We start from the raw sequence: 20,099 nt of genomic DNA, 5'->3' as shown, positions 1-20,099 counted from the left end.
AAAAAAAAATATTCCAGTATATATATACTGCCATTTGTAGATGCTATAACTTTTAAGTCAAGTTATTAATTTACACGTATTGGGATTCTTTTTTTAGCAAAGACATGTAGCAGAATACATTTTGGCATACATTTATGAAGAAATTTTATTTTTAAAAATTTTTACTGCACACTCCATCTCCACGGAGGGAAAGGAGGAGGGCCCGACAAGAACTGGGCTGATGGGACCATGCCTTCCTGCCTATTATTACTTGCATCGATGTTCCTGGTCTGCGGTTTCCCTTGATTGGGATAGGAAGCAACCCACGGAGTTTCTATTTTTCAGCACCCCCTACACCTTGGGGATATATATATGTGTTTTTGTGGACGCTGTTGAGCTGTTTCTGTGTTTATATAGACTATATATGCTCTCTCGTTGATAACTGGATGTGTTTAAGTCTAACAAGGGTCTTCGGGCCCTCCGAATATCGCCCACTGATTCATGGTCTCACAACTCTTGGACACGTTACCCCACCCTGCCTCCTGACATGACCGGAGGAATCACCGCCCAATTGTGGGGTGACGGCTCCGTTTTTCATGTGTTATGGAGACAGGGTTTGGGCCCGATTGGCCCTTTGATGTTGAAATTTTTTGTTTTTTCAGGTACATCTAACTGCATACCTGATCCATGTCTCTCAGTTACTCTTTTCATTGTCGCAGCTATCATTGCTTCACTTTTACTGTTTTTTGTCTTTTTTTTCCTCAAAAATTTCGTACATGATGTTGGCTTGATGCCGGTGTGTGAACGTCACGACCCCCATTTTGGGGTCTGGATGTCCCCCAGACTGGTAATGCTACCCGTAAGTCTATTTGTTATGGACTTGAAGGTCCTTACATCTAGCCAAATAATTCGAGTATATGTCTTGTCAATGTGTATTTTTTTGCTGATGGTAATAATTTTTGCATATTATGGTAATTCAATGTATCTCGCATAATGTCCAGGGTTTCAATTCGCCAAACAAGTGCAAAACAGCCTTTCTCCAGTATAGGCGATTAGGGGCTAAAATTATTTTATTGCAGGAAACACATTTTGCAGCCGCAAAACACCCGACATTTTCACAAATCCTATAGACAAGGGTATTATACTTTACACTCCTCCAAGAGTAGAGGGGTGGCCATTTTTCTGCATAATTCAATCCCCTTTGAGGTTCAACATGTGTACCGTGATCCAGACAGTAGGTTTATTATTCTTAAGGGCACCCTTTCAGGCCGAGAACTTACAATAGCAAATGTTTACGCACCGAATTCGGCACAAGCTACCTTTTTCTCAAAATTTTTTGATGTTCTTGATAGATTTTTGTCACCCCATCTATTGGTGGGTGGTGATTTCAACCTGGTAGCAAATCCTCTTTTGGACCGTAGCTCACTCTTGCACTCTTCCCACGCCTTCCCAAAATCACTTACTAAAAGACTAGAGGCCTTCCAGTTAGTAGATGCCTGGAGGGCGCATAATGTAGGAGCTAGAGAATATTCATTTTATTCTCACCCACATGACTCTTATGCTAGATTAGACTATATTTATTGCACCCCTATTTTATTAGCAAACTCTAGGATAGCGAACATCCACTTGAGTCCTTGGTCGGATCACAATATTATAGCCTTGTCTATCACGTGTATGGGACTTGCACCCACTCCCTTCTCATGGAGACTCAATGATTCTATGCTTACGGATGTTGACTCCCGCCTTGAAGTAGCTGCATCTATTTTGGAATATTTTCAATCTAATTCGACTCCTGATATTTCTCCAGCCACATTATGGGTAGCCCATAAGGCGGTCCTACGAGGCCGCCTTATTTCTATGGCTTCATCCAGAAATAGAAAAAGATGGCAGCAAATTCTGCTTCTTACCCGAGAGTTGGAAGCACATTACCGAAGTCATATTGCTAACCCATCTCTTCTTAATAAACAGTTACTATCTCAAAAGCGCTTAGAATTGAATACTCTGCTATCCCAAAAAACTGAAAAAGCTCTCCGCTGGTCAAAAGCCTCGTTTTTGTTACATAGCAACTCGGCTTCCACTATGTTTGCAAGGAAACTGAATCACTCCATGCGCCCCCCACATATTTATAAATTGCGTACTAACTCGGGTGCTATTTCATCTCTGCCTCAGGAGGTTTTGGGCATTTTTGAAAACTTTTATTCTAACCTATTAGCCCCTCCACGGTCGGACTCTGTTTCACCAGCAGCCTCGTGGCTGGATTCTATACCCCTCCCTGCTCTCACACCTTCTCAAGTTGCTTCTCTTAATGCCCCCTGCACTCTGGAGGAGATAACTCGTGCAATTAGCGCCCTGAAAAGCTCTACTGCGCCAGGTCCAGACGGGTTCACTGCTAGTTATTACAAACATTTTGCCTCTTCTTTGGCTCCCTATCTGATAACTTTATTTAATGATGTTTTGCAGGGGGGTAGGTTCCCGGAGGAGATGCTGTTGGCTAACATGTCTTTAATACCCAAACCACAGAAAGATCACAGCTTACCACAAAATTATAGACCAATCTCAGTAATGAATAATGATCTGAAAATATTTAGCCGCATCTTGGCGGACAGGTTGGCCCCTATTATCTCCTCTTTGGTCTCTCCGGACCAATCTGGATTTATCCCAGACAGATTTATCACTGATAATATTCGCCTCACGCTCAACGTTATTCAAGATGCTAATTTACATTCTAAAGAGGTCTTGCTGATGAGTCTGGATATAAACAAGGCCTTTGACAGTGTTCTTTGGCCCTATATGTTTTCCTTGCTACGAAAAATGGGCTTTAATAACGAATTTTTAGCCGGTATACACGCCTTATATGACTCTCCGAAGACAAGAATACGGCTCCCTGGCTGCAATTCAGACTTTTTCACATTGGGTAGAGGTACCCGTCAGGGCTGTCCCCTTTCACCCCTTTTATTTGCACTGGTGTTGAAACCCTTGGCAGTAGCGATCAGATCACACCCGGATATTTCAGGCTACCCATTGTTAGTCTCACAATTTAAAATGAGCATGTATGCTGATGATGTTATGCTTTTTCTTACTAACCCGTTGACTTCATTGCCTAATTTATGTGTCATACTGAATGATTTTGCTATAACGTCAGGTCTTACTGTTAATTTTACCAAATCGGTAGTTATGTCGGTTAATATTCCTGATTCCCTAAGTGCATCTCTCCGCAGTTCCTTTCCATTCCGCTGGTCTACAGACCGGATATCCTATTTAGGTATTAATCTCACTCCCAGTTATTCAGATATATTTGCTGCTAATTATCCACCGTGTATATCACGTCTATCTACTCTACTGAGGATTTGGCATGGTTATCCTATTTCCTTCTTGGGTCGAGTCACGGCTGTTAAAATGAATATTTTGCCTAAACTTCTTTATCTTTTTAGAGCACTTCCAGTTCCAGTCTCAAAAACGTTTCTGAGCCAATTTCAGCGGACCATTAATAATTTTATCTGGGGTAATAAGCGTGCACGTTTTGCCTCAGCGATTTTATACCGCTCACAACGGACTGGAGGCCTCGGTCTTCCCAATTTTTGGATATATTATCTTTCGGCTCGTTTTGCACAGCTATCACAGTGGGCAACTATTAACTCTCAGATCCCATGGGTCAAATTTGAATCTCAGTCCATACGCCCATTCTACTTACCGAGCATCTTGTGGTCCAGGGTCTCTCCACGTTCACTTACCTTTTATAACTCCATAGTGACCCATTCAATGACACTTTGGTCCACATACAAATTTAAATTAAATTTGGTCTCTCCTATTCCCCCTATTCATTTTTTGGTGATCCAACTTTTACACCAGCTTTTTCTTCTCCTCAACTGTTTCGTTGGTGGTATGATCAATCTCTTATCAGATTATCTGATTTTCAAAGAGGAGGATCTTACATTACCTTTGATATGCTACGCGCGCTTTTTGATATTCCCCTTCGCGAGTACCATCGTTACCGACAGATTAGACACTTTTTTGAATCACATTCTGGCCTTACACCGTCTTCTCTGGTTTCCTTTTTTGAACGTACCAGCCGTGACTCTCCCAGGGGCAGGGGTCTTATTTCCAATTTTTATCACCAATCTTTACTTTGTCTTTTTCATACGCCTCCGTTGTACCAACAGAGGTGGGAGGAGGATAGTGGTACCACTTTTTCGGATGAGGATTGGGATTCCATGGTGGACAATATCTGTAAAAGCTCTCGATCTCTTTCGGTTCGTGAAACGGCCCTTAAGGTTTTAACTAGATGGTATTATACCCCATCAAGACTACATAGATTGTACCCACAAACGTCCCCTCTATGTTTTCGAGGCTGTGGTTTTACAGGCACTTTGGTGCATATATTTTGGGATTGCCCGTCCATATCTTTGATTTGGCGCAGGATATCCGAGGTGGCCACCTCACTGGCGGGTACCCCAGTATGCTTATCTATTCAGACTTGCCTATTGGGGGCTCATATTCCAGGGGTCCCTGATGCCATTATGAGATTGATACATACTATTTGTATTGCCACTTTATGGTCTATTGCCTTACACTGAAGATCCAATGCTGTACCTTTGGCCTCCATCCTACACAGAATTGATGCTGTAATGCTCATGGAACGCATTCATTATACTTTGCTGGATAAGATGCACTTATTTGATAAAAAATGGGAGTCATGGAGGGATTATAGACATTTATTGCATGATTGATAACGTTTTCAGTGAACAATGACTGACAGATGCTGTTGACAGACGTATTATTCAATTTCTCTTATCATTAACGTATTTCATGTACTTGCAATCTACTTTTCTTCTGTTTCTTCTCTTCATTATTATGGTATCTTTTTCTGAATTGTACTTTTCCAAAGTGCCTTGTTTTTGCTGTTAATATTTGAAAATGTGCTGTTATTTTATTGTCTACTTATACTCAATAAAATCGTTTGTAAACAAAAAAAAAAAAAAAAAAATTTTTACTGGATATATTTTAAAGCAAGAAGTAAAAAAACATTGTTTTTAGCTTTTTTTTTTTTTTTTAAATTTTCGTCTTTTTTTTTTGTTTATGGTGCAACAAAATAAGGAAAGCTCTATTTTGTGAAAAAAGGACATACATTTCATTTATGTACAGTGTTGCATGACTGCGCAATTGTCAAAGTAATGCAGCGCCATATCACAAAAAATGGCCTGGTTAGGAAAGGGAGTAAATCCTCTGGAGAGTGGTTTTTAAACCTGCAGGGGGCCTGTTTTTTTTTTTTGTATCCTTGTGGCGGTTTACTACCGTTTTAAAGCTAAACTCTTGGCAAACTGCTAAATACAAGGTTGGAATGTATAAAGGAGCTGTTTCAGGTGCCAAAGGATATATATTTCTATCTAACCAGCCCTGAGTGTTACACGACTGTCATGTTGATCACCCCCCTGCCCCCAGGTTGGAACTGGACAATGTTGAGAAGCTACAGACTGATTAGATCATATCTCTGCTCTCCCCTTCTATCTCTCTAGGTTCCTTGCTATCCCAAGTGCATACCTTGCACTTAGCAGTAATCAACTGCAACTCATCCCTCTCCTTATCTTGTTGCTGTGCAGTGGATTATAATAAGCAGATATCAAGCCAAATTCATATACTTATACTAGTTGTATTTCAAAATACATTGAATTATATTTTTTAAATAAATATTGTACTGCATTAATTGTTGTTTTTATGTGTCTGGAGTTCATATTAAAAACAAAGTGTACATTATTGAGTTGTTATGGTAAAGTTTAGATTAAGGTAATTAATTGTTCATGTGAAGTTCACATTTTAACATGCCTTTTTTGTCATTTTAATTGTTCTTTAGTCACTCTATTAAATGTAGAAATTTGCAGATCAGTCACCAGAGGGATTCGTACATTTTATTGCAAATACTCATCCCCCTGCCGAACAGCTGTTGCAGTACAGTATCAGCTACATAGGGAGTGCATGGTTTTCACCTAAAATTACATTCCAAGGACCAGCAAAGCACTACCTTTGTGTAGCACTCTAAAGCAGGAGGCAGAGTCTGTAAATGTAATGACAAATCTGTTTTTTTTATAGTTTGTAATTACATATGTATACTGGACAGACAAAGTTGTCCTCTTTATTATTATTATTGTTATTATACAGGATTTATATAGCACCAAGGGTTTGCTCAGCTCTTTATATATAACGGGAGACAATACAGCAACAATACAGTTCAATACAAGAGGGTTAGGAGGGCCTGATCCTGGGAGCTTACAATCACTTTACATAAAAATCTAAAGTTAAAAAGGATATACGATATACTGTACATAGATCCCCAATATGCTTCTGGGCTGTTGTAGCCTTCTTCACTGGTAATGTTTTCAGAGCAATCCTAAGTCCTCATTTACAACTGAGTTGAGTGTCTATGGTCGTTTTGCAGGTATTTTTGCACATTTAAAGTGTAAGCAAACATATATGTTTAGTTAATGGAAGGCTAGTCACAAAAACTTTTCTGAGCAATGAGTTTCAAGTGACCTTATGCTCAATTGTGAATGCGCACCACTGAAATAGGAAAAATTCTAATATCAAGTGTTGAAGTGCTTCCGGATTGCTTAGGTGTGAACAGGGTCTAACTCTAAACTATATGACTCTTGGCAGTAGTGTGACTTATGCAACAGTCCCCATAAGGTCCCATTTAGACCTATGCTTTGAGGCTACATGCATTTTAACGTATTATTATAGAGGACTTATATAGCGCCAACAGTTTGTTCAGCGCTTTACATTATGGAGGGAGACAGTACAGTAACAATACAGTTCAATACAAGAGGGATTAGAGGACCCTGCTCCTTGGAACACATTCATTTTAAACCGCACCCCAATGCACTAAACCAAGCCACCCCCAAGACACCTGTATTGCAGCGCACCACAACACACAGTAACACACTTTGAACTTTAACTTTAACATAACATTACAGTGACTTCATTAATGGACTGCAATGGACCAGATAGGAATCTTTTGATTAAATCTCTACTTTTATTATATATACCGTAGTGTATATATCTTTCAGTTAGGTCATCAGACCTCTCTGCCTCCAATTTCCGGGGTCCTGGTGAAGCTAATAAGCGAAACACGTGGACCTTTGGAGTACAGAGATACCACAATACATGATGCTATGATTATTTGGGCTCACTAGTCAAGTATTGTTTTTATAAAAAGTGTTTGGAAGATGTGTTTTAATAAACATGGTTTATACAGTAACATGAGGTTGTCTGCTTTTTGTTCTAGTAAAGTTCCATCAGTTTTTGTGGGTTTTTTTTTCTCTTTGATATATTAGGGATGAGGTACGTTTGCAGTCTGGTCTGTATAATCTCTACTTTTATTATTATTTGCTTTTATCTCTACTTTTTACATTTCTTAAATCTCTACTTTTTTTACTTTAATTTAATTGCTACTCAAAGATGCCTGTACATAACTTCAGCAGCTTGCGGTATAGCTTAGCCGTAATGGCTGTTCTGCCAGAGTCCAGTCCAACATTCCTATTGGCTGTCTCACTGGTCAATAGGAATGTGTGGAAGATGGGAGATGCCTGGAAAGCTTTTTCACTTTAAAGTGGTTGTTACAGAGTGAGGCAGCAGATGCTGAAAGGAACTAAAGTTACGTATTGGTAACTCTGGAACTCTGCACTTCGAACACGTCAGCAGTGTTCAATATTCTTAAGGAATATTATTGATATAAATATTAATGATATTAAATGTCTAAGAGCTGTATAAGTATTAAAGTGGAGTTCCACTCAAAAGTGGAAGCTCCGCCTATCTGCCTCCTCCCCCCTTCCGTTGCCACATTTGGAACCTCTTGGAGGGGGGGGGGGGAAGACAGGTACCTGGTATTGACAGGTTCCCACTTCCAGCTCAGTTCACCGTGGCGAACTGAGCTGGAAATCTGACCCCCCCCCCCCCACAGCCCTCTGGGAGTGATTCACACATGCGCAGTAGGAAACTGGTTGTGAATCCGCAAGACTTCACTGTCGGTTTCCCTTAGTCAAGATGGCAGCGCCAGCAGTCGACCGAAGAATGGGCTTGGGGTGAGGACACCGCTGGATCCCTGGAGAGGTAAGTGCTCTAATATTAAAAGTCAACAGCTACATTGTTTGTAGCTGCTGACTTTTCATTTTTGTGAGGTAAGGAAAGAACTCCTCTTTACTATGAAACGTAACCTTTCAGTGCTGAATTAATGTGGTTTGTGCTATTAAAGGAGGAGAAATGGACAACTGTATACTGTTTTGTGTTGCAAAGTTCATATACCTAGGCAACATTCCAGCCACACTTGACACCACCATCTGTGCTTCTTCAGCTCTGACAACCACCACACTCTGTGCCAGTATATATTTTTTCCCTCTAACTTGTCTATGTGACCTCTCTCCTGGTTGTTCCTAGTGCACAATTCCTCTGCTGTCTCCAGTCATGTCTTCTTTCACCCTTCCACCTTTCTCTGCTTTTATTTAGTCTCCAATATTCTTTTCTCTGTTTGCTGCTTTTCTCTCTCTGCTGCATCTTTACTCCATTTGCTGTCTCATTAATGTCCCTCTGACTTGAATGGCACGTATTTTATCCCTTCTACCACTATTTCTCACACACTGCCCTTGTCTCCTTTCCACATTTTGGGTGTTACTCCCTCAGCTCCAGTAACCATCAGAGTTTTCACATGAGTACAATGCACAATGCCAATGATGTTGTAAATGCAAGAGAGAGTGAATCACAAGACTGGCTATAAACTATATATAGGGCAGCACAGTGACTAAATGGTTAACATTTCCGCCTGGCAGCACTAGGTTCATTGGTTCAAATCCCAACCATGGCAGCACCTGCCTGGATGTTACATGTTCTCCCTGTGCCTGCGTGGGTTTCCTCCAGGTACTCCAGATTCCTTCCACACTCCAAAGACATGCTGGTAGGTTAATTGGCTCCTGTCTAAATTGGCCCTAGTATGTGTATGTTTGAATGTAAGTTAGGGACTTTAGATTGTACGCCCCTTGAGGGACAGGGACGGATGTGAATGTACAATATATATGTAAAGCACTGCATACAATTGACGGTGCTATATAAGTTCCTGTAATAAATAAAAATAAACTATTTTAGAAGCTGCAATAGTTCACAAACATGCATACCACTGCTCAAAATAAGGTTCTTCCAGTGTTCAAACGGCAGTGGTCTGTACTGGCAGAGCTGTGTAACAGCCACACCTCGCAGCACAAGTGTCCTTACACATACAGAAAATGTATTGCAGAGAAACTAGTTGGACCAGCTCTGCAGTGCACTGAGTTGTTAACTCAATCTATCTGACTGCTTGTATACTTTTATTACTTCAGTTGTGCTTTAACATGTAAAGCTTATTGTAAACTTATGACGGTGTATGTATTTTACATTGATTTATTCATTAATTATTATAATTAATATTATTAATTTATTTTTTGTTCGGGTTTAGATGTCTAGGTTTAGGTGTTTATTTTAATAGTAATATTAATAATAAAAAATATTTTTAAGGGGTAGGGGTAATTATTTATTTATTAATACCTAGCATTTATTTAGGATTATTTTTTTTTTACTTGTGTATTTATTTTACATTTATAAATGTAAAATAAATACACAAGTAAAAAAAAATAATCCTAAATAAATACTAGGTATAAATAAATAATTACCCCTACCCCTTAAAAAAATATTTTTTATTATTATTCCCAATCCTAACCTTAACTAACCCCTTACCCTAGCAAAAAACAAAATAATAAAAAATGAATAATAATAAAAACTAAAGCTGTTGTAAAAACTAAAAAAAGAAAAACTTAGCAACAAATAATGCAACAGATGATATTTTTCTCTATTGGCTAATAAAAAAATGCCAAAGTTCAAAAAAGTTCAAAATAGGCTATTTCTGACAGTTCTGTGACATTCCCTCCATACAGCGGTTGAAACCGCTGTATGGAGGGAATGTCACAGAACTGTCAGAAATAGGCTATTTCTGACAGTTCTGTGACATTCATTCCATACAGTGGTTTCAACCGCTGTATGGAGGGAATGTCACAGAACTGTCAGAAATAGCCTATTTCTGACAGTTCTGTGACATTCCCTCCATACAGCGGTTGAAACATTGTATCTATTTGTTTCCATTTATGGAAACAAATAGATACAATGTTTCAACCGCTGTATGGAGGGAATGTCACAGAACTGTCAGAAATAGCGGAGCTCTGCAGATACACTTAGCGGAGCTCTGCAGATAGATACAGCGGTTGAAACATAGGCTATGTTTCAACCGCTGTATGGAGTGAATGTCACAGAACTGTCAGAAATAGGCTATTTCTGACAGTTCTCTGACATTCACTCCATACAGCGGTTGAAACATAGCCTATGTTTAAACCGCTGTATCTATCTGCAGAGCTCCGCTAAGTGTATCTGCAGAGCTCCGCTATTTCTGACAGTTCTGTGACATTCCCTCCATACAGCGGTTGAAACATTGTATCTATTTGTTTCCATTTATGGAAACAAATAGATACAATGTTTCAACCGCTGTATGGAGGGAATGTCACAGAACTGTCAGAAATAGGCTATTTCTGACAGTTCTGTGACATTCCCTCCATACAGCGGTTGAAACATTGTATCTATTTGTTTCCATTTATGCGGTTGAAACCGCTGTATGGAGTGAATGTCACAGAACTGTCAGAAATAGGCTATTTCTGACAGTTCTGTGACATTCCCTCCATACAGCGGTTGAAACATTGTATCTATTTGTTTCCATTTATGGAAACAAATAGATACAATGTTTCAACCGCTGTATGGAGGGAATGTCACAGAACTGTCAGAAATAAGCTATTTCTGACAGTTCTGTGACATTCCCTCCATACAGCGGTTAAATGGAAACCGCTGTATGGAGTGAATGTCACAGAACTGTCAGAAATAGGCTATTTCTGACAGTTCTGTGACATTCCCTCCATACAGCGGTTGAAACATTGTATCTATTTGTTTCCATTTATGGAAACAAATAGATACAATGTTTCAACCGCTGTAAGGAGGGAATGTCACAGAACTGTCAGAAATAGCCTATTTCTGACAGTTCTGTGACATTCACTCCATACAGCGGTTGAAACATTGTATCTATTTGTTTCCATAAATGGAAACAAATAGATACAATGTTTCAACCGCTGTATGGAGGGAATGTCACAGAACTGTCAGAAATAGCCTATTTCTGACAGTTCTGTGACATTCCCTCCATACAGCGGTTGAAACATTGTATCTATTTGTTTCCATTCATGGAAACAAATAGATACAATGTTTCAACCGCTGTATGGAGGGAATGTCACAGAACTGTCAGAAATAGCGGAGCTCTGCAGATACACTTAGCGGAGCTCTGCAGATAGATACAGCGGTTGAAACATAGGCTATGATTCAACCGCTGTATGGAGGGAATGTCACAGAACTGTCAGAAATAGGCTATTTCTGACAGTTCTGTGACATTCACTCCATACAGCGGTTGAAACTCCTTCTTCTCATCCTTCTCCTTCTTCTCATCCTTCTCCATCTTCTCATCCTTCTCCTTCTTCTCATCCTTCTCCTTCTCCTTCTCCTTCTTCTTCTCATCCTTCTCCTTCTTCTTCTCATCCTTCTCCTTCTTCTTCTCATCCTTCTCCTTCTTCTTCTCATCCTTCTCCTTCTTCTTCTCATCCTTCTCCTTCTTCTTCTCATCCTTCTCCTTCTTCTCATCCTTCTCCTTCTTCTCATCCTTCTTCTCATTCTTCTTCTCATCCTTCTCCTTCTTCTCATCCTTCTCCTTCTTCTCATCCTTCTCCTTCTTCTCATCCTTCTCCTTCTTCTCATCCTTCTCCTTCTCCTTCTTCTCATCCTTCTCCTTCTCCTTCTTCTCATCCTTCTCCTTCTCCTTCTTCTCATCCTTCTCCTTCTCCTTCTTCTCATCCTTCTCCTTCTCCTTCTTCTCATCCTTCTCCTTCTCCTTCTTCTCATCCTTCTCCTTCTCCTTGTCCTTCCTCATCACCAAGGGCATTTAAATTAAAGGTACAGTGTTCTGCACTAATTTAAAGGCTCTCTGAAGCCTAGAAACCCTTTTAATAAGTTAAATTCGTAGCGAATTAATTCGCATCGAATCGAATTTCTTCCTCAAATTCGGCGAATCAGCCGAATCGAATTTTTGAATAATTCGCTCATCTCTAATTGGGACCCACTAAAGATAAGAGCACCTTCCCTTTACATGACTTACTTCAAAGAGTATCAGTGATGCATAAAAAAGACATTGGTACTTTCTTGTATTTTGGATATACTGTATTTTTACACATTGTAACTTTATTTTATTTTTTAAATGTATTTCAAACATATTAGAAAGCAATGCCTCCCCCAAATGAACTATGCTTTCCATCCTCAGTTATCTTTAATATGACTGTAGTCTGTGTCTTGTCTGCTTGAGAAACATCCCCCCCTATTCATGTGATCCTTATCAGTTTCAAATTGGGGTGGAGAAGAGTGCTCATTTGACCATCTCCCTATAAATTTAGATCAGCTCATGGGGGGAGATCACTGATGGGGAGCACAGTCACTGATGGGGTGCTGCTTTTGCGTGAGTGCTGCATTGATGGAGCGCTAAGAAGCAGTTAAACACTGCAGTTGAACTAAAGCAGGATAACTCAAACAGCAGGAAGATACAACAACAACAAGAAACTCAACTGCATGCTGGACAGACTGCGAGTAAACACCCTGGCAAACATCTCTTACAAGTCTGAGTCCCACTCCGTGTACCTTTTTAATATGTCCCCTCTACTCCTCCTTTTCATATTACTTTCCTGCGTTCCCAAAAATCTCCCTTCTTTATCCCTCTGCTCCACCCCAAAACTTGTACATCTCACCCTCACAGCTACCATCTTCCTACTACTACTCTCATCACCTCCTGCTGATACTTCACTCTCCTGCTGACCCAAATACCAGGACTGGAAGGCATGTGCACTCGTGTACATCCCGCTCCCATCTTACTTTCCTCACCCTTCTTCTTCTCCTAACCTCTGGGGATATCTCCACAAACCCTGGTCCTCCAGTATTTCACCCACACACCAGGCATCCTCTTTCATCCAGGAATAGCCACAATTCCCTCAATTTAATATCAGTCAACGTGCTCCCAAAAACCACCCTCCCTTTTTCATGTGCACTCTGGAATGCCCGCTCTGTCTGTAATAAGCTCACCTCTTTCCATGACCTTTTTGTCACCCGCTCCGTTAACCTACTAGCAATTACAGAAACCTGGCTCCAAGCAGCAGATTCTGCTTCCCCCGCAACACTTTCCTATGGAGGCCTCATCTGGACCCACTCACCCAGACCCAGTGGTCGGAAAGGTGGTGGGGTTGGTTTGCTTCTATCCCCACTGAGCACCTTTCAAGTCCTCCCTAACCCTCCCTCTCTATCCTTCTCTTCTTTCGAGACTCACTGCAACCTGCTGTTTTTTTCCCATTTTTCTGAGGATTGTAGTGATAGCTATCGACCTCCTGAACCGGTGTCCCGCTTTCTTGATGATTTCTCCGCCTGGCTACCCTACTTTCTCTCCTCTGAACTACCCACTATCATTCTCGCAGATTTTAACATCCCTATTAATGTCAACAACCCGGCTACATCCCAACTCTTCAACCTAACCTCATCTTTTGCATTAGCACAATGTACACAGTCTTCCACTCACTCTGATGGGAATACATTAGACCTTGTTTTCTCCCATCTTTGCACTCCCTACAATCTCACAAACACCCCCTTTCCTCTCTCTGATCACAATCTCATCACCTTCACAGTCTCCTCGTCTTCAAACACCTATCCCTCCTAGCGGCAAACAATTATCCGCAGAAACCTTCACAACTTGAACCCTGCTCCTTTCTGCTCTGCAACTGACCAACTCTATGACAGAATCTCTCCCCGTCCTGCCCTGACCTGGCCACTGCTGTCTACAACAGTTCACTTTCATCCGCATTAGACTCGCTTGCTCCTCTAACAACATGAAGCATCAGGCCCTGACCGTTACAACCTTGGCAGACTGACGACACCAGAAATCTTAAACGGCATAGTCGTGTGCTGGAGCGATTGTGGCGTAAAACCAAATCCCAGCAAGCATTCACCCGATATAAATCGCTTATTAATACCTTGTCATCCAGTCCTCGTCATCTCTTCTCTACTTTTAACTCTCTACTTTCTCCACCTCCACCCAGTACCTCACTCACTGCTCACGAGATTGCAAATCATTTAAAAAACAAGATTAACGCAATTCATAGGGGCATCGCCACTGCACAGACATCAATCCCACTTAGCACACCTCATAATAAACCTCCCTCAACACTTTCCTCTTTTGACCTTGCTACTACCGAAGAGGTCACTAAGGTTTTCTCAGAAGCCTGTCTCACTACCTGCCCCCTGGATACAGCCCTCTCACAACTACTACAGTCACCCTCTTCTTCCATCCTATGCTCCCTCACTTACATCTTCAATCTTTCCATCTCTACTTGTGCCTTCCCCTCCCTTCTAAAGCTTGCGCACATCGCTCCCATACTTAAAAAGCCCTCCCTTGACCCCACCTACCTGAACAACTTAAGACCCATCTTCCTGCTGCCATTTACCTATAAACTCCTAGAACGCTTAGTCTACAATCACCTGAGCTCCCACCTCACCGACAACAACCTTCTTGACCCTTTTGTCACGTACCTGATTGGAGACTGAAATGACGAGGTCGGCCTCACTTGTGTCACTAGCCCTGACCCCGCTGGAGTTGGAACAGAGGGAGTCTAGGGACCAGGGGGACAAGAGCGCCAGTGGTTGTTGTTTGCAGCTCTTGCAGATGATGACCTTGGAAGGCTGATGATCCTCTGATTTTGGCACAGCAGTAGTAGGCAGAGCAGGTTTTGTAGATTGCCAGGCATGCACCAGAGCAAGGCAGGTAGTGAGGACAAGAGACAGGAGCAGTGTCATGGAATAGCCAGGGTCATGAACAGTCGGGCAGCACAGTACAGAATCAGAAGGAAAAGCCGAGGTCAGGAGCAGAGCCGAAGTCCGGAACCAGTATCAGGAGAGTAATCAGAGTCAGGTCAGGAACAAGCCGGGTCGGTAACAGAGGAATCGCACAGGAACAAGCAGGACACGGGGGAGCTGAAGACCAGTCAGCACTGAACATGAGCAGAGACACTCCTTAAATAGGCCGCCTGGCGCCAATCTTTGCTGTGCATGTGCACGTGCGAGTGTGTGTGCACGTGCGCGATCGCGCATTTCTGCGTGCATGCGCACAACCGGCAATTCTCCTGCGGGAATTCCTATGCTCATGCGCATTTCCGATCGTGATTCGTCTTGCCGGAAATCCCTTACATTGCCCCCCCTTAGGGGCAGCCTCCGGATGCCCACTAGGGCTCGTTTTTTCAGGGTGAAGATGGAGGTAGGCTTGAACTATCCGTGGGGCATGGACATTAGTGGATGATTCCCAGGAATTATCCTCTGGTCCATAATCTTTCCATTTAATGAGAAACTGGGTTTGTCCGCCCCTCTTCCTGCAATTCAAGATAGCCTCAACCTCGTATTCTTCATTTATTTCAACCAGCAGTGGAGCAGGCGCCTCCAGATCTCGATTGGGAAATCCCCTTGGAATATGTGGTTTTAGCAAGGAGCAATGGAACACTGGGTGAATATTCATATTAGCAGGTAGTTTTAATTCGAAAGCTACAGGGTTAACTTTTCTCTTGATAGTAAATGGTCCCAGGTATCTTGGACCAAGCTTTCTCAAAGGACAATTCAATTTTAGATTTGCCGTGGATAACCAGACTTTATCCCCTTGTTTTAGTTTTAAGTTGCCCCTTCCTTTGTCAAAAAATTTTTGTTACTCGCCTGAGCTTCGGAAATAGTTTTCTGCAATATTTCACTGTTTCTCCTGAGGAACTCCATCCTTTCTTGTACTGCCGGGACAGCGGGTTCCACTGGTATTTCCGGAAGGAAGGAGGGATGATATCCATATTTGGAGTAAAAGGGGGATTGCTTGGTAGCCGAGTGAATGGAATTATTGTAAGCGAACTCCGCTAACGGAAGGAGAGATACCCAGTCATCCTGTGAATATGAGGAGAAGCCTTGGAGGTATTGTTCCAGAGTTTGGTTTGTTCTTTCCGTCTGTCCATTTGTTTGTGGGTGATATGCAGAGGAGAAGCGTAATTCGATCTCTAATGCCTCACACAGAGCTTTCCAGAATTTGGATGTAAATTGTACTCCTCGGTCAGATACAATATTAATAGGAACGCCATGTAATCTTACGATCTCTTTGATAAAAGCAGAAGCAGGTTCCGTGGCGGAAGGAGTCAATTTCAAGGGAATGAAGTGGTCCATGTTTGATAGGCGGTCAACCACTACAAAAATAGTGGTGAATCCCTCTGATGGGGGAAGTTCCACAATAAAATCCATGGAGATCATACTCCAAAGTTTTTCCGGTACGAGCAAAGATTCCAACAGGCCCCAGGTCTTGGCTTTGTCAGACTTGTTTCTAAGGCAAACTGTACAAGACCTCACATAGTCCTGGCAATCTTTTATTGAGTTTGGCCACCAGAAGGAGCAAGAGACCAAATCTGAAGTCTTGTGAAACCCGAAGTGACCTGCTAAGGGGTGATCTTGACACCATTTGAGGATAAGAGTCCTGAGTTCTTTGGGCACAAAGATTTGTTCTTCATGAAAATACAGATCGTCCTTTAGCTGAAGATGCATATCTATGGAAGGTGGATGATTATCCACCACTTCTCTTATTTGTGTTACAAGGTCTGTCTGCAGCAGTAAAAAATTCTTGGGTGGCAAAATCGTGTCCGGTTCAGAATGTACAATTGGGTCGGGAAACATACGGGAGAGTGCGTCGGGTTTACTGTTTTTTGATCCAGGACGGTATGTCAAATGGAAGACAAAGCGGGAGAAAAATAGTGCCCATCTTGCTTGTCGTGGCCTTAGGCGTTTTACTGTTTTCAGGTATTCAAGGTTCTTATGGTCTGTGAAGATGAGAATAGGATGGGATGCTCCCTCCAGTAAGTAGCGCCATTCCTCAAGTGCTGCCTTGATGACTAGCAGCTCTCTGTCTCCCACATCATAGTTCCTTTCAGAGGCATTTAACTTCCTGGAGAAAAATGCAACAGGGTGCAGAAGGGATTTGAGTCCCTATCTTTGTGACAAGATGGCTCCTACAGCATTCTCAGAAGCGTCCACTTCGAGGACAAAGGCTAGAGCAGGATCTGGGTGCTTCAGGATAGGTGCGGAGGTGAACAAGGTCTTTAATTGCTCAAAGGCTGCTTGGGCCTCGGGAGTCCACTTGAAGGGGATATGTTGCCTGGTGAGCTGTGTTACTGGTGCGATGATCCCAGTTAAGTTTTTGATAAATTTCCTGTAGAAATTTGCAAATCCTACGAAACGCTGCACTGCTTTCCTGTCTCCTGGAACAGGCCACTCCAATACAGAGGAAACTTTTTGGGGGTCCATAGAAATGCCCTCGAGGGTGATCACAAGTCCAAGGAACTGGATAGACTGTCTCCCAAATTCACATTTTTCAGCTTTTGCGTAAAGGTGATGTTGGCGTAATCTATCCAGAGTCTTCTTCACATGATCCCGATTTCTTTCTATTGAACTGGAGAAAACTAAGATGTCATCCAGGTAAACGATTATGAATAGATCCAAATAGTCCCGAAATATATCGTTTACAAGGTGTTGGAAGGTTGCTGGGGCATTACAGAGACCAAAAGGCATCACCAGGTATTCAAAACGCACAAAGCGGGTTCGAAAAGCCGTCTTCCATTCATCACCTTTGCAGATTCTAACCAGAATGTAAGGGTCCCTCAGATCCAGTTTTGAGAAGAAACATGCTCCTCGCAGCCTTTGGAATAACTCAGGAATTAGAGGCAGGGGATAACGATTTTTTACCGTTATCTTGTTTAGGTCACGGTAGTCCACACAGAGTCTGAGGGTGTGATCCTTCTTCTAAACAAAGAAGATGCCAGCTCCTGCTGGTGATGTAGAAGGGCGAATAAATCCTTTTTCTAGACTCTCATCAATATAACCCCGGAGGACCTCTAATTCTACATCGGATAGGGAGTAAATGTGTCCGAAAGGAATTTCGGCGCCGGGCAGGAGCTCAATCGGACAATCATAGGAACGATGAGGAGGAAGAGAATTGGCACTCTTTTTATTAAATACGTCCAGATACTCATGGTAAACAACAGGAACGAGTTTCATGGCCTCGGGATCAGAGTGAATACTAAGAAGAGGGGTTGCTGCACTTGGTTCTTTAGGAATACAGTGGTTCAGACAGTATTTCGAAGGGAAGAGGATTTCTCCAGACAACCAATTGATGGTTGGGTTGTGTGCTCTTAGCCAGGGCATGCTGAGAATAACTGGAAATATCAGGGAAGTAATGATATCCAGACAGATATCTGGACCCATCTGCTAGATGAAGTGCAAGTTTTTGTGCCTTGGTATGGAGCAGAATCTTATTCTGGGTAGTGAAGTTCATATCCATAAAACAACTACAAGCGCCAGAGTCTATAATGGCCGGGACCGTGATCATCCTTTCGGCCAGTTGTAGTTGAAGATGGAAAGAGAGATGCATTTGGCTTGTTCCTTGGGGATGCATCATATAAAACCAGTTGGGAGAGGGCTTATGAGGTCTGATTGGACTCGTCACTATATAATGACCTGCGTCACCACAGTAGAGACAGAGGTTGAACTTCTGTCGTCGAATACGTTCTGCAGCGGACAACTGTGGTCTCCAAAAGCTCCTCCTAGATGGATTAATATGTTTTATTTGATTAATGGGTAACTCTGATGGAACAGCATTCGTAGAGGGCACAGGGATCCCTATTTCTGAACATATCAGAATCTCCCCGTTAGTTTTCTCATCCTGTCTCTCCCAAATCCGACGGTCAATGTGGATCGTCAGGTCTATCAGGTTCTCCAGCCTGGTTGGTACCCCCACTTGGGCAAGCTCATCTTTCAGGGTGTCAGAAAGGCCAAGACGGAACTGGTAGCGGAGAGCAGACTCATTCCATTGAGTATCAGAACTCCAGATGCGGAAATCGGTAACTTATTCTTCCACAGGCCTTTGGCCTTGCTGTAGCTTGTTAAGCAGATTCAGCGGTTTGACGCAGGAAAGGATCAGCATAGATTTGTGCCATTGCTGTGAAAAGAGTCCACCGAAGTTAGATCCGGATCATGTTGCTCACAAAGGTTCCGGTAGGGAAGGGGTTCCAAAGATCACACTGGGCTCTGTTTGAGTGGTTGCATCTAAGGCTGCAGGGAGATCCGTGTCTGTGGGGTCATTAGACTCGGTTAGCAGTTGATTATCCAGATGCTCAAAATTTCTCTGCAAATCTTGCACCAAGTTAAACAAGGCAGATACTGATTGGCAAATGTCCCCCAATGGAGAGGCCTCCCTTTCAGACTCCATCATTGGCTGACTGGTACTGTCACATACCTGATGGGAGACTGAAATGACGAGGTCGGCCTCACTTGTGTCACTAGCCCTGACCCCGCTGGAGTTGGAACAGAGGGAGTCTAGGGACCAGGGGGACAAGAGCGCCAGTGGTTGTTGTTTGCAGCTCTTGCAGATGATGACCTTGGAAGGCTGATGATCCTCTGATTTTGGCACAGTAGTAGTAGGCAGAACAGGTTTTGTAGATTGCCAGGCGTGCACCAGAGCAAGGCAGGTAGTGAGGACAAGAGACAGGAGCAGTGTCATGGAATAGCCAGGGTCATCAACAGTTGGGCAGAACGGTACAGAATCAGAAGGAAAAGCCAAGGTCAGGAGCAGAGCCGAAGTCAGGAACCAGTATCAGGAGGGTCAGGTCAGGAACAAGCCGGGTCGGTAACAGAGGAATCGCACAGGAACAAGCAGGACACGGGGGAGCTGAAGACCAGTCAGCACTGAACATGAGCAGAGACACTCCTTAAATAGGCCGTCTGGCGCCAATCTTCGCCGTGCGTGTGTGCGATCGCATATTTCTGCGTGCATGCGCACAACCGGCAATTCTCCTGCGGGAATTCCTATGTACATGCGCATTTCCGATCGCAATTCGTCTTCCCAGGAATCCCTTACACTTTTACAGTCT

The sequence above is a fragment of the Staurois parvus genome, unplaced genomic scaffold (genome assembly GCF_062004578.1).
Source record: "Staurois parvus isolate SC_StPar_1 unplaced genomic scaffold, SC_StPar_1.0 ptg000251l, whole genome shotgun sequence".
NCBI classification, from domain to species: Eukaryota; Metazoa; Chordata; class Amphibia; order Anura; family Ranidae; genus Staurois; species Staurois parvus.
Note: the sequence above shows the minus strand (reverse complement) of the source record.